Here is a 13,643-nt window from a genome sequence, read left to right on the forward strand (position 1 = left end):
ATTACATCCATGACAGAGGACAAACCCCTCCAGGACACCTCCATAACAGAGGATGACTTCCATGACAGTGGACAAACCCATCCAGGACACCTCCATGACAGAGGATGACCTCCATGACAGAGGCCCACATATGAAGTTGGTGGTCAGTGTCAGTGTGACTTCATAGTGTTTTGGGGGGAAAGAGCACAGCATGGTGAAGCACAATCAGTGGTGCTGGCTCTAGGAAGAAAGAAGATGACTGTATCTGAGCGAGAGTGGCCTGTGACACCTGCCAATGACCCACAGCCACAGCTCATAGCATCCATAGACGATAAGGTGTGTCATGTGATGGAGGGCCCACAACTTGAAGTGGTGGAGATTTTCCTACAGAAGAGCAAGAAGCAGGATCAAAAGAAATGTGAGCGCCTCCTGGCCATTTGGAAAGCGGAGGATGAACTAATGATTCAGAATCTCAATGCAGAGAAAGGGCAAGACAATGCATTTCAGTGCCCGACAGAGAGAGCCTGGTGGCCCATGGCAAAAGAAGACTGGCAGGAACACATGGACATGTGTGTGGCTCAATGGAATTAAAAACAGAAAGAGGTGCCAAAGAAGTAGCAGTTCAAACAGATGGACGTGAAAGACACACAGAGGGAAGAATGGCTATCATTTGTTCTCCATGGACTGCTGAGAGAGTTTTCAGCGACCAGGTATTCACCATGCAAGATGCTCTTTGGGAAAAATATGACAAGCACTGACATGTTGCTTCTGACAGTGACTGCGGGTGCACCTAGGTACTGGGAGGTACTGGAGGGGTACTATATACTGGAAAGTAAGGAAGAGATTGACTTTGACTTGGACAGTGCAAACAAACATGACAGACACATGAAGGGGGTGTTGCTGAATGTGAGAGTGACAGGGATGCTCAGAGCTAGAATGGGCGGGACATGTAGTTATGCCGGTTTTTGCTGTTTTAGATGCACCCTAGATTCTGGCTGATGCTAATAGGTGTTTATGCAATAGAGTACAGTGAATGGCTTTAAATTAGTAAAGATATAAATAAGATGTCTTAGTTTGATAATGTTTTTTTTATAAGGACTGGCCTAAACATCTAACAGTCATGAAAGCAGATGTCGCAGAAAACAGCAGCTACTGTGGAATGCCGCCGCAGGCAGGCCTCAGAGATGGGCATCCATAGCCCTCCCTCTTTGAGAAGTACACCGTTTGGAAGCTGCTGGCTCAGGTCCCAAGGCAAGGTTGATAAGAAATTGCCTTGTAAAGACAATCTGAAGTTACGAAATATGTTTTCTCTCTCTCTGTTCTTTCGCATTGTATGTAAGTATGAGCCAGGCCTGGGAGGGGGGAGAGTCGACGCAGCCCTCCAGAGCCTGGTGTGTGTGTTAAGATTACAGCGCTTTTACACCCCACTTCCGGATTTGTGTATTATTTGTGTCTGAGTGCCGAGTGCTGAGTGCCTGGAATGCCTGAGACCGGTGAGGGAGCTGGATTTGCACTAGTCTTGGGGGGAGCAGAACGAACGAGTGTAACAGTCTATGTTGGGTTTCTTTAGTAGGGGAATGATAACTACTTTCTTCATGGGGGCAGGAAACAGACCAAAAGGAAGGGAGTGAGTCACCAAGTTCACGTTGTGATGAGAGATTGAAGGCCACAGGGATTTAAAGAATTTCCCTGGATGGGGATCATTGGGGCGGGGAGTCCAGAGGTCTTCCATTTGGAGAGAAGAGATTTGAATTGGCTGATGAAGAGAGGGGAGAAGCAGGGGAAGACAGGCAGTGGTGGGGTTAGGGTTAGAGAGGAATTGGAGAGGTGTGTTGTCGATGGGGTGCTGTTGCTTGCAGTATTTTGCCTTAGAGTCCAGCTCTTGGTTTGGAAGACATTCGCCCGGTTATCACAGAGCATTTGTGAAAACGTTATCACACATCCTGGAGTCATTAAATCCTTTTTTTGTTTATTAGGTGTCTCTGATTATGATTTCACAACACTTTCAGAATTTTGAAGTTGGAGGTTTGGCTCAAACCCCCAACCTCTCAGGTACAATTCAGAACACTTACTGACTGTGCCATAGAGACTGGTTTTGGTTTGGAAATTACTGTACAGCAAACCATGTAATATCAATGATAGCAAACGCTCCTTTTGAATTAACATGCCTCGATTCACAGACAAAACTGCACAAATGAGATTATATACAGTTTATAGAAAGGAGAAGTGCTGGAAATATGGCTGAGGGGTGGTTGTGGGGGCGTGTTGGGGGAGGGGCGGTAATTGGTGGGCTGCAGTGGGGTAGTCCCTCGTTTATGTTGTTGGCCGTCCCGGTTTTGTGTCTTGAAAATCTGGTCACCCTAGCCCTCCAGCCTCTTTTCCTTTGCAGCTGGGGAGCAGGTGTAAGTGGATCTAGGTCACCTGGCCTAAGCCCCGCCCACCTGACGCCTTCCTGGTTGCCGCTCTTTTTCACCACTTAGCAAGGCCCGCCCACCTGGTGCCTTCCTGCTTGCCGCTCTTTTCCCAACTTAAGGAGCACTCCAGCGGTCAGTAATGCTACACTGTACCAACGTTCACCGTTGGAACACAAACCAACATTTCCACAATTGTGAACATGGCCATTTGTCCACAGAGGAGGCACGGAAGAAGAATTGGTTGATTCCTTCATCACCCACTCACAAAGCCATTGAAAATATTGTATTTGATAAAACTATAACAAGAGATTTGAGGGGACTCACGGAATTCTGCCACACAGGAGATTTGGAGGTGTTCCACAATATGTGCCTACAGTACAGGCCAAAAACGATTGCATTTTGGCATGGAGGGCATGATAAATCGGACTCTTCTAGCGGTCTTGGCACATAACCATAATGTTGGCCGTCAACAAAGTAGGACGACCGGAACTTTAGGGACGCTTCGCTACAATAAGGCCTTCACTAAAAGAAGTAAACAATGGGTGATCAAACCAGTGTTTGAGGATATGCAATATGAGTTTATTGAGAGACTTATTGTTGACGTCCTAGATAGGCACATAAATGGAGTTGTGAACGAACCTGTGCAGGGGACAACTGCATTGCCACCCAACATTGCCTCTGTTCCATGTCCACCTAAAGAAGAGCTCATTGAGAAATACACATCAGAGTTTAAATGATTGTAATTTGATTGTCTGTTCTCTCGAGTCTTCTCATGTCGCAGGCCCATTGAATATGTGTATCTATGTAATGTGTAAATAAAAGTGATTGCTCAGTTTACATGCAATGTGTCTATCCAACCTTGTTCATTTGCGCATTAAATTAAACCAAACAGTAATATAAATCATTTTTCAAAAAATATAGAATGTCTCCGTATTTATGGTTCTCTGGGGCTGCAAAGCACGCAGACAAAATGCAAAGATGGAGTGTAAATTTCAAGTCCTGTGAGATGGCCTTACACTGAATGTAGCTAACTAGGAATGTGTGCTCGTTCAAAGTGAAGGTCAGCTGCTTTGATTTTTTGCTCGGGTGCCGGAATGGCCCACGACTCAGTATAAGGTTCTATTGTTATTTGACCTTGACAGGCCGGGACCATCCCGAAAGACTTCTTTTTGGGGGTGTGGGGCAATAACGTAAGAAACGATAATGAATATAATTTCAGAAACGAAAGCCATTTAATGTTCGTTCATTAGAAGAAATAACGTCGGCATAGAAGGAGTGGTATTTCGGGGCTGCCCTACGCACAGACACAATGGAAAATGCAAATATAATGTAAGTAACTCTTTAGATGAGTTTATACCGCAATTTAATTACTATACAGTAGCTTTAAAGACGGGTTAAGTTGTACTTGTTCGTTCTATGTGGCATATTGTTTTGTACCGCGCACTATCTTGAGGAGAACCATCTCCTTTTACGGAAGCACCTCAAAACCTTCCTCTTTGCTTCTGCTTTCTCTCTCCCTCTCCCCTGCTACAACTGGTCCACTGTCTGCGACCCCGGTCCTGGGCCCTTCCACTCTCCACCTGCACTGCCTCCCTGTCAACCCCTGCACTGGGGGACTGTCTCAGTATCCTACAGCCCCCCCTTGACGTATAATACCCAGTTGCACTGTCCTAGCTATGAAATAATTTCCCGACCTAATATATAAAATGAATAATTTTAATAAAGATCTGATGGTGAGACTAATTTCATTTTTTATGTTTTTCAAACAGGTACATCATCCATTATTGCATGTGTCACGAGTACCAGACACCGGCGGATGGGTTTTTTAACCGCCAGTTGCTTCTCCGCGTGAACAACGTTACCACCCTGACCATTTTATGGGACGATCGCCAAGTACAAGTATGCCCTTACGCGGTATTAATGGCTAGATGCAACATACAGACCGTTGTGGTGGCCTAGTGCCTCGTTGTTGGAACAGCCATGCGATTATCAGTGCGACCGAAGAGCTTATTTTATCGTAAACCAACACCCTGTATACTGCACACGAACATCGCTTGCCTCAAGACGAACTATTTTGGATCGAGAGCAAATAAAAATGCAAATTGCTGAATATTCTCAAAACATTTGATGTCAAATAAATGTACTTTGCCAAATGTACAATCTTGCCGTTTGCTTTTAAACCACAGTTTCATATTCCGAATTGTGGCGCTGTATTGTGAGATGATCTAAGACCCTGTGTACAGCAAAGGAACATCGCGTGCCTCAAAACGAACTTTTTGGAACGTGAGCAAATAAAAATGCAAATCGCTGAATATTCTCAAAACATTTGATGTCAAATAAATGTACTTTACCAAATTTACAATCTTGCGGTTTAATTTAAAAGTACAGTTTCATATTCCCAATTGTGGCGCGCTGTGTTGTGTGAGCTCATCTGTGTTGATTTCCTGGTTCTGTGTGGAGTCGCGTAGAAGACGCCTGGGAGCGTTTGCCTACGCAGCTCAGTCACGTCACGGATAGAGGCGGGGAATATGAATGTTTTGATAAAGTCTGTTTCAGGGGCGGGGGATTTGATTTAGTGCCGCAAAAGCAGGTGAGCCAGGGCGATGGGGGGAAATGATAGGATTATCAGAAAATGGCGGCTGATTTCGAGTGCGTTAATGGACGAAAAGTCGGGTAAGGTCCATAGGAAAGTTTTCTACGATCTACCGAGTTATGCTTAAAAACACATGGCCGAACCGTAGGGACAATAAAAAAAAAGTCCCGGAACTATCCTTTAAATTAAACTCACCTCGCCTGGGGTATTGTGGATAATGGCACTGGTGTCTCGGTGCACGCCGGTTGCTGGCCTGTGTCTGCATGGAGGTGGGAAGGCCAATCAGGGCCACGGGGAGGCGGCATTACAGGACCAGGAAACGGGGAAGGCATGGGAGGGGAAGGAGGAAGCTGCATCCTCGCACTACGTGCTTTTAAAAGCACTGACAAATATTCTAGATGGCTGGCTGGGAGCATGGGGGTTAAATTGAACTCACCTCGCCTGGGGTATTGTGGATGATATAGTATGTGTTGCAACAAACATAACATAACATCTTTTCAAAATAATTAATTGTGTGAGACATCAAGATGAAAATAAGGAAAGGGAACACATTTAACTCACTGAACTATTTGGCCTATTCCTTCTGCATTTACTTAGCCAGGCGTCTTGAAAAAGGATGTGAGCTAATAAAGGCCAATTAATCAATCACAAGTGCCTTAAGTGGGGGGCGAGGGCTGGCTGGGTTTCCGTGTCACAGGGTCTAAAAAGTGCCATCCCGCCAGGACTTTGACTGATTCCTCCCCTAAAAGACAATGAAAAGATGTTAATTGACAATACTACTTTTCCCCAGTAGATGTAAGTATAACCTAGGAGTACAATAAATTATCCATTTCAGAGGGTTGGAGTCATATAATTTGTTTTGGAAAACTCAGAAGGTAAAATAGGGTTATATAGTCTGATTTAATAAAATGAATTGATAAGAATTATGAATTCCAGGGAATGAACCAGTGCATTTGATGCTGCATTGCATTCTTTAGTTGGTTTTTTGACTCCAGATTAATAATTGGGTGTTTCATACACCTTTTTAATATAGTTGCATTTGCTATTGCCTATTAACAACTGGTATCCTGCATACTAGTATTCATTCTGCAGTATTTGCCTGGTGATTAAGTAAACAGAAAAAACTGAAAGGACTTTTTCTTTTTGCATGAACGTTGTGTCACAAGATCCTTGCAGTCATCTGATTTTAATATAATCCTATCCTGAAGGTATTCCAAGAATGACACTTTCCATCACCATTGTTAACTCAGTATTATAGAAAGTTGTCACAGTTTTCTAGATACGTTGGTGACTTAGAATTACCTGGCTCGAATATTTGTGTTCATCAGACGAGGTGGCCGAGTGGTTAAGGCGATGGACTGCTAATCCATTGTGCTCTGCACGCGTGGGTTCGAATCCCATCCTCGTCGTTTGCTTTTTCTTCTTTACTTTATTTGAAAAAATAGGTACAGTGAATAACCCAAAGAAGGAACCTCCCCTCTCATTGTGAAGACAGCGAATCCTAGTTTTAAATTATATTGTGTTCTTTTATTTAAACATAGAATGTTCTTCAAACCGCGAGTCCCTAGTTCGTGTCTTATCCGACCAAAGTTGCATAATAAGTACGGTCTCTGACACCAAGGCCCTTGTGGACATATGTGGATGCCCTAGCTTCTTAAAATGGACCAAGTCCCAGTCTCTACTGATTGTACGCGTTTTCTCTTTTTGCTACCCTATCACGCAGGAATGAAAGAGTCGGGTAGTGGTTTTTGGTGCAACTTTTTACTCTGTTTAGTTTTCTGCACAGTTTTGAATACCGGGCCGTTCCCATCAGTGCAACTAGGCTCAAACTCTGGGGAGCTGGGGGAGGGGCTGGTGGGGATAGGCTGTGAGGTGAATATCACATGTTGAGAGAGGGGCTAACTTCAAGGGGGCCTCAAACTTACTTGTGTGGGGGCATCTAACTTTTTAATACTTTCTAACAAGACTACTGTGGTGCAGCTTCAATGTTACACGCAGTTAACTCCCCTCTCTATGTCTACAACCAGACACTTAATGACTGCTGCGAGAATGAGCTGTTTGCTCACCTCCCACCCACTATGTTTTGGTGCTATTGAAACATGGAGCTGATGTAACATTAACCTTCCTATATTAATCTCCAACTCAAAACTGAAAATTCATTTTCTTGTCCCGCCCCTTCCTCCGTCATCCCACGTGCCCTCCCTTCCCAGTGTCTCCCTTCTATTAGGGCTAGTGTCCTTTTCCCTTCACAACATCTCCCCACCCCACTTATCATGGCGCTTCACTGATTATATCTGTTTGATGAGTCTCGATGGCCTCCAAACTGTTTGGTGTGGTCTCCCCGGGGACTCGCAAGTCTCTCCTTGATATGATATAATGATATGATATGATATGGCATTTATAACGCGCCTATACACAAGTGTTTCAAGGCGCGACGAGGCAAGGGAGGGGGAACAAGGGAGGACAGACAACGATCTTACTAGACCAGATGTCATTCAAATCGCGCAAGTGCAGGGAAAAGTGCCTTCCTCTCTCAGGTTCCTCCTCATCTGGTTTCTCCTGTAATTCGTCTGATCGCCTGACTGTTCCCTCTTACTCCTCGGCTGGCTCCCACTCCTCATCCTCTTTCTCCGTTGCGTGCAGCTTGCAGAAGAAGGAGACATTCCTGGTTATGGTTTGCCCATCTCTTGCAGCCCTGATCATGGACCCTATTGCTTCCACCACTTGAAAGGGTTCAGGGTAATATCTGGTGTCTATTTTCCTCTGTTGCTTCTGCCGTACCAGTACTAGTTCTCTCACTGGCATTGTGGACTCTTGTTCCTTTCCATTGGTTGGACCACCTCTTTGCCGTTCTCTTTGGCTCTGCATCTCGCTCCCTGATTTTGGCATCCTGGTCTTCTGTGTAGTGTTCAAACTGTAGCAGCCTTGTTTGGGGCTTGTATCAAATCATCATTTCAGTTGCGGTCTTCCCTGTGGCCTTGTGTGGGTTGGTCCGGTAGATTCATAGCATTTGGTATAGGGCTTGTCGAAATGGCATCGGGATTATCCTTGCTTTCTGGCGGGTCTTCACGATGTTGGCCATAAATCGCTCTACTATTCTGTTCGCTTGTGGCTAGTGTGGGTTGTTTTTCTGGTCGGTGAATCCCACATATGCTGCAAACTTCCTGAAGTCGTAACCTTGGAATAGCGGCATCTTTGTCTTGGGATTCCCAAATAGCGACAGCAGTGCCTGATGGTCCGTGACGAGGGTGAATTTGCGGGCAATGATAAAGTGGTGGACATTCTCACATGCCCATACCGCTGCAAGGCTTTCCCTCTCAGCTTGAGAGTATGCCCTCTCCGTAGGTGACATGGCACGGCTGGCGTAGGCAACAATGCGCCATTCGGGACGATGTATGGATGCATTTTTGGCTAGAATGTCTCCCAAGCCTACCGGGCTGGCGTCCACCGTGATCTCCATTTCCCATGTGGGGTCGAAGTAGGCCAACCTGCGGCTGTTTGCTAGCTCTGTTTTGATGGCTTGGTACGCGCTCTCGCACTCGGTCGTCCCCATAAATGGTATGTCCTTCTTGTTTAGAGACCTCAATGGATCGGCGAGTGTGGCATCACTAGGGAGATAACTTACATAGTATCCTGCCATGCCCAGGAATGATCTCAGCTCAGAGACGCCGATGGGCGGATCCAGCGAGTGTGGCATCACTAGGGAGATAACTTACATAGTATCCTGCCATGCCCAGGAATGATCTCAGCTCAGAGACGCCGATGGGCGGATCCAGGGTCATGATGGCTTCTATCTTGTCCAGGTCTGACAACATCCCCACATCTGAGAAGATGTGCCCGAAAAACATCAGACTGGGCTTGTTGATCTCGCATTTATCCTCAGTCAGGGTGAGTCCTGCTGACTGCAGAATCTGACATGCTTGTTGTAGTATTGCATCATGTTGGTCTTGGGTTTTACGAACACCAGGATATCGAAACTGTAATTAAAAGCTTGGTATTACTGATGAGATCAGTCAGCGGATTGTTTCTTTGAATACTTCCGCAGCTTATAGCGAAAGAGTCCCTTGTGAGTCCCTTGTGAGACGGAAATGTCGTGATTGGTCTCGAGTCCGGATGTATTACCATCTGGTGGTAACTTTGATTGAGGTCAAGTTTTGAGAAGCGTACCGCTTGATTCAAGTGAATGATCATATCCTCAATATTGAGGCCAGGATGCCTTTCCCTCTGTATCGCCGTGTTTGGAATGCGCATGTCCACACAGAGCCACAGTTGGCCATTTCCTTTTGGAACCACTACAAGCGGAGACACACATGGCATTGGCCCACTGATCTTTCAATTATGTCATTGTCCAGTAGGAATTGGAGTTCTTTTAACACTTGTGCCTGCAGGTGGAACCCCACTCGGCGTGAGTGTTGGGGTAATGGGGTCACTGTCAGGTCCACATGTAGAGTCTTTTAGCATTCTGACCCCCTTGGATAGTGCCGGTAATGAGGATCAAATGTGTCTTATTGCATCTCCAATGACGAAGATAACAGAACTCTCTTAGATGCAGTTGCACAATTGGCCCAGATGCATGCGAGGATGGAGGACGAAGCACGTGGAACAGGGAAGGACCAGAGCTGGCCAGTGTATCTGTGGTCATGGATGCTATCATGGCTGGCAGACAGACTGAAGGTGATAGTTGGAGCACTGGCACTAGGAGCAGTATTTGTGTGTGGGATCAAGATTTGTATTGGAAGGTGCAAGAAAACAGCTGAAGAAGCAATAGGGATGCAAATTCTGATGGATGTGAACATAGGAGGAGCAATGGGTGACAGACTAAGAGAGAAGATAACATGTGACCCATTTCTGGCAGGAACAGAAGTAGACAATCCAGGTAACCCAAGGAAGTATGAAGTATGAAGGGAAGTAGGTTTGGTGCAAGCCTAAAGGAGGGTGCACCTAGATGTACTGGTCATTCGAAGATCATGTGAACTATTATGGACATCTTGGGGGGTTAACAAAGATATGGGGATTGATAGAAGTAGAAGTGTTTTATCGCAATGTAGTCGACAAGTGGGCCAGAGGGGTGACTGAAGAGGGAAGGTCAAAACCTGCCCCTGCTCCCCCACCAGCAAAACACTCGAAGAAGAAGGCGTACCGACAACAATATGGCCATTCGTACGAGCTTGCACCAACCCCCACTGCTCCCTTGCTTGACAAATACGCAGAAAGGTACCAACTCTGTCAACCCGACAGCCTAGTACCAGCACCGACACTGCCTAGAGTGGATGAGGAGTCACCAGATGTCGCCAGAGACACTTCTATTGATAGCCGTGACTAAAGTGCCAAGAAGATGTGCTCAAAGTCGTTAGAGACACCACGACATACCGTTAGACATGAAGCACACGTGCCATCCGCACATCGGGACACAATCACGCATCCAAAATACACAAAGAAAACATGCGTGCAGTTCTATGAGTTAGAGGACAGAGACACATATATGCTGTCTTCGCGTTTATTATTTTGTCATTAGCTTGCTGCAGCAGCAGTGAAACCGCAAGGAGGAAAGAGATCCTGTATAGATTGCAGATACTTAGATTCAACTAATCCAATGGAATTGTAGGGACACCTGAGGGCCTGACAGGACCATAAACCACTTACCTATGGACACTATCGAAATCATGAAACAGTAGAAGCCATGCCATGGCTTACGAAAATTACAGTAGGCCACAACCGTCTCAGTAAAATCTTACAGAGCTAAAATTCAGAACGAACAGGAGAAAGCAACTGAGTGGGATTGGGCCACCAGCAAGGCCATCAAAGCAAGCAACATTCCTTTCCCTGATGTAGAGTAACCCCAGCCAAAGACAATACGAATAATCCCCACAAACTCTGACTAATTCAGAGCAGCAGAGTGCAGAAACACGGCCTCTGGACACGTGACTGGCCAAGCTGAGGATGAACCGAAACTAGCAGCTGGGAAGCAGAACGGTCTCACGGGCCAGACAATAGCTTGCAACAAAGTGATACAGCAAGAAGATTAACATTGCATGATGAGAACAAGCACTCGCATAGTCCATGGTGGTCACACACAATAACAATGCAGACACAAAGTTGCTCTTATTACCTTGAAGAGGTACACTTGGAGCTGAGCACCAACTTGGGTTCCAGGCCTGGGGGCAGCAGCTCTAACCAATCACAGCTCAGGACCCTAGGGGTGGGTAGGCATGGTCATAGACCAATCATCAGATCTGAATAGTGCAACATTGTAGAAGTAGAAGTTTTCGGGGATGAACCAGGCCTGACACCTGACATGGGAGAGCCAGTCAACTAAACAATATAGGGACTGCTATTGGGGAACTACCACTCAACGCCCAATCCACTTGCTCGATAGGTTTGCTGGAGAAGGGTCCAGGTTGTGATGTAGGTGTGACATGGATTTGCCTAACAACTGGCTTGTGAGCCAGAGATCTTTGTGATGTACCAGGAGCTTTATCCTTGTACTGATCCCTGTTGGTTTTTGGGCTGTAATAAACCGCAGTTTGAACCTGCTTTTTGTCTGGACCTTAGTTCCTTTTGGGAAGGGAAGGAGTCAGGCCGTCCATGAGTTCTGGGTTCACAAACTCCTAGCACCCCTCGACCTGCCTAAGAGTTGTAACCTAACAATCTTATACATTTTCAAATTGATGTTTTCAAATTTGTCAGAAAACTTAAATTGAAAAAATTCTTTGCAACACGAGTGAAGACATATGTACCGCCACCAAGACAAGAACCATTGATTAATCTAATTATGGAATATATGGAAAACATAAGCCTCTTGAAGTCTGTAGAATGAGAAAGTGACATCAGTGAGGAGGATCTATTCACAGAGTTCGGGGCGAGTGCCAGAAACCTGCAATTACAAGAACTTAAGCCCAAATCTAAATTCACCCCGCAGTTGACAAACGAGAATTTTATTGACACATTTCACAATGCAGTTATGAATGAAGTCTATCAGCACTTAGACAAGAAAAACAAGATAAGAAATAAAATGAGGAAAAACCTAAGCAGGAATGAACAAATTACCCTGATTAATCTGGCCAATGACAAACGTCTAGTTAACAAGGAAGTAGACAAGGGTGGGAATGGTGTGCTAATGGACACACAGGACTACATGAAGATGGCCAAGAAACACTTAGAGAATCTGTGATCCTATAATAAAAATAGCAAACATTCCTACCAAGATAATTATCCAAGAGTTACAAATGATGTTCCACAGATGGCATGCACTAGGATTCCTCGCAGATGAGGACAAACTCCTAATGTGACCGAACCAGTGATGCCAACAATATAAGTCTTGTAAAAGACACACAAACCATTCGAAATACTGCCAGAGGTTTGCCCTATTATGGGTGGGGTAGCTCGGCAACCGAAGGCTTGTCACAATACATTGATAATGCCATTAAAGTACATGTTGAGAGACTACCATCTTACATTAGGGACAGAACTCAAGTAGTCCAGTTCCTTTCAGAAGTACAATTGAACACAAACTAACCATCCAAGCCATAGATTAAACCTATCGAGACTCCTCTGCATCCCATTATAAACACTTTGAGATCTTGATAGCCTTTTTAAACTTCACACTTTTGACCAATGTTTTTCTCTTTGATGACTCTTACTATGTACAAACTAAAGGTGTAGCTATGGCGGCTAGGTTTGCACCTTCATGCAACTTGTTCATGGCACAGTATGAACATACACATCCTCTGAATAACAGCGACTATATTGGTAGCGTTATCATCTCGAACCGCTACATCGATGATATCATCATTATTTGGCATGGTACCAAACAGGGCTTTGAACACTATCTGAATGATTACACCTTTGGTATTGCACTGACAGGTCAATATAGTGACAGTAGTATTGACTTTCCTGATCTACATATATACATAGCCCAGAACAAAATAGAGACCACAACATACCGGAAGCCCACAGAGGTCAACTGTACGTTACATGCAGAAAGTTGCAATAGATGATCCACTGTGAGCACATACTGGTAGGGGAGTACTACCGGGCTGCAAGCAGGCATTGCCACCAGCATCTGAATAAATCTTGGTCATGATAAATTGAGTTTTCTATGGTTGAATTCATTAGACAATTGAACTGTACTATTAGTGAATGATAACATTAAAATTAATTTTGAATTTACTTTGCTGACCCCAGAATGAATTGCCAACTCAATACAGATCAACCCACACCTTGTTTCTGTTTTCACCCCTTTAGCTTTCCTGTTGCAAAGCACTCTGGTTATGACATGCATATAGGATATTGTTGGTAGGGAACCCAGGATTAGTTCATTAAGGTAGGCCTAGCCTTCACCAATCACTGTGGCCCACTTGCCTTGAATGGAGGGCTGGATGGAGCCCCTCTTTAAGCAGATCATCTGAATCCTTCACCAGAAGCAGAAAGAAGAACTCAACCTTGGACCCTGGCTAAAGGTACAGTCTGCCTACATCTTCTGTGAGTGAAGTAAGGCCAGGATATCCAAAGGGGAAGCATGATCACTCCCATAAACATTCCCCAGGGATCAGAGAGAGATACACAACCCAGAGGACCCTGCACCCGCTCCAGGACCGGTGCCCAGCCAGCACACAGCATGCCCTGCGGCAAGCTTCCTAGATAGGAAGTGCCGGAAG

At 45.2% G+C, this 13,643-nt stretch overlaps 1 non-coding gene across 1 annotated transcript; it reads left to right on the forward strand.

Moving 5' to 3' along the window:
• The first annotated feature begins 6,313 nt into the window (after positions 1-6,313).
• On the forward strand, positions 6,314-6,395 carry TRNAS-GCU (transfer RNA serine (anticodon GCU)). Its single transcript has one exon. It is a non-coding gene; the product is annotated as a tRNA-Ser (tRNA).
• Positions 6,396-13,643: the final 7,248 nt, after the last annotated feature.

The sequence above is a fragment of the Ambystoma mexicanum genome, chromosome 1p (assembly GCF_040938575.1).
Source record: "Ambystoma mexicanum isolate Mex_15411 chromosome 1p, UKY_AmexF1_1, whole genome shotgun sequence".
In the NCBI taxonomy this organism is placed as follows: Eukaryota; Metazoa; Chordata; class Amphibia; order Caudata; family Ambystomatidae; genus Ambystoma; species Ambystoma mexicanum.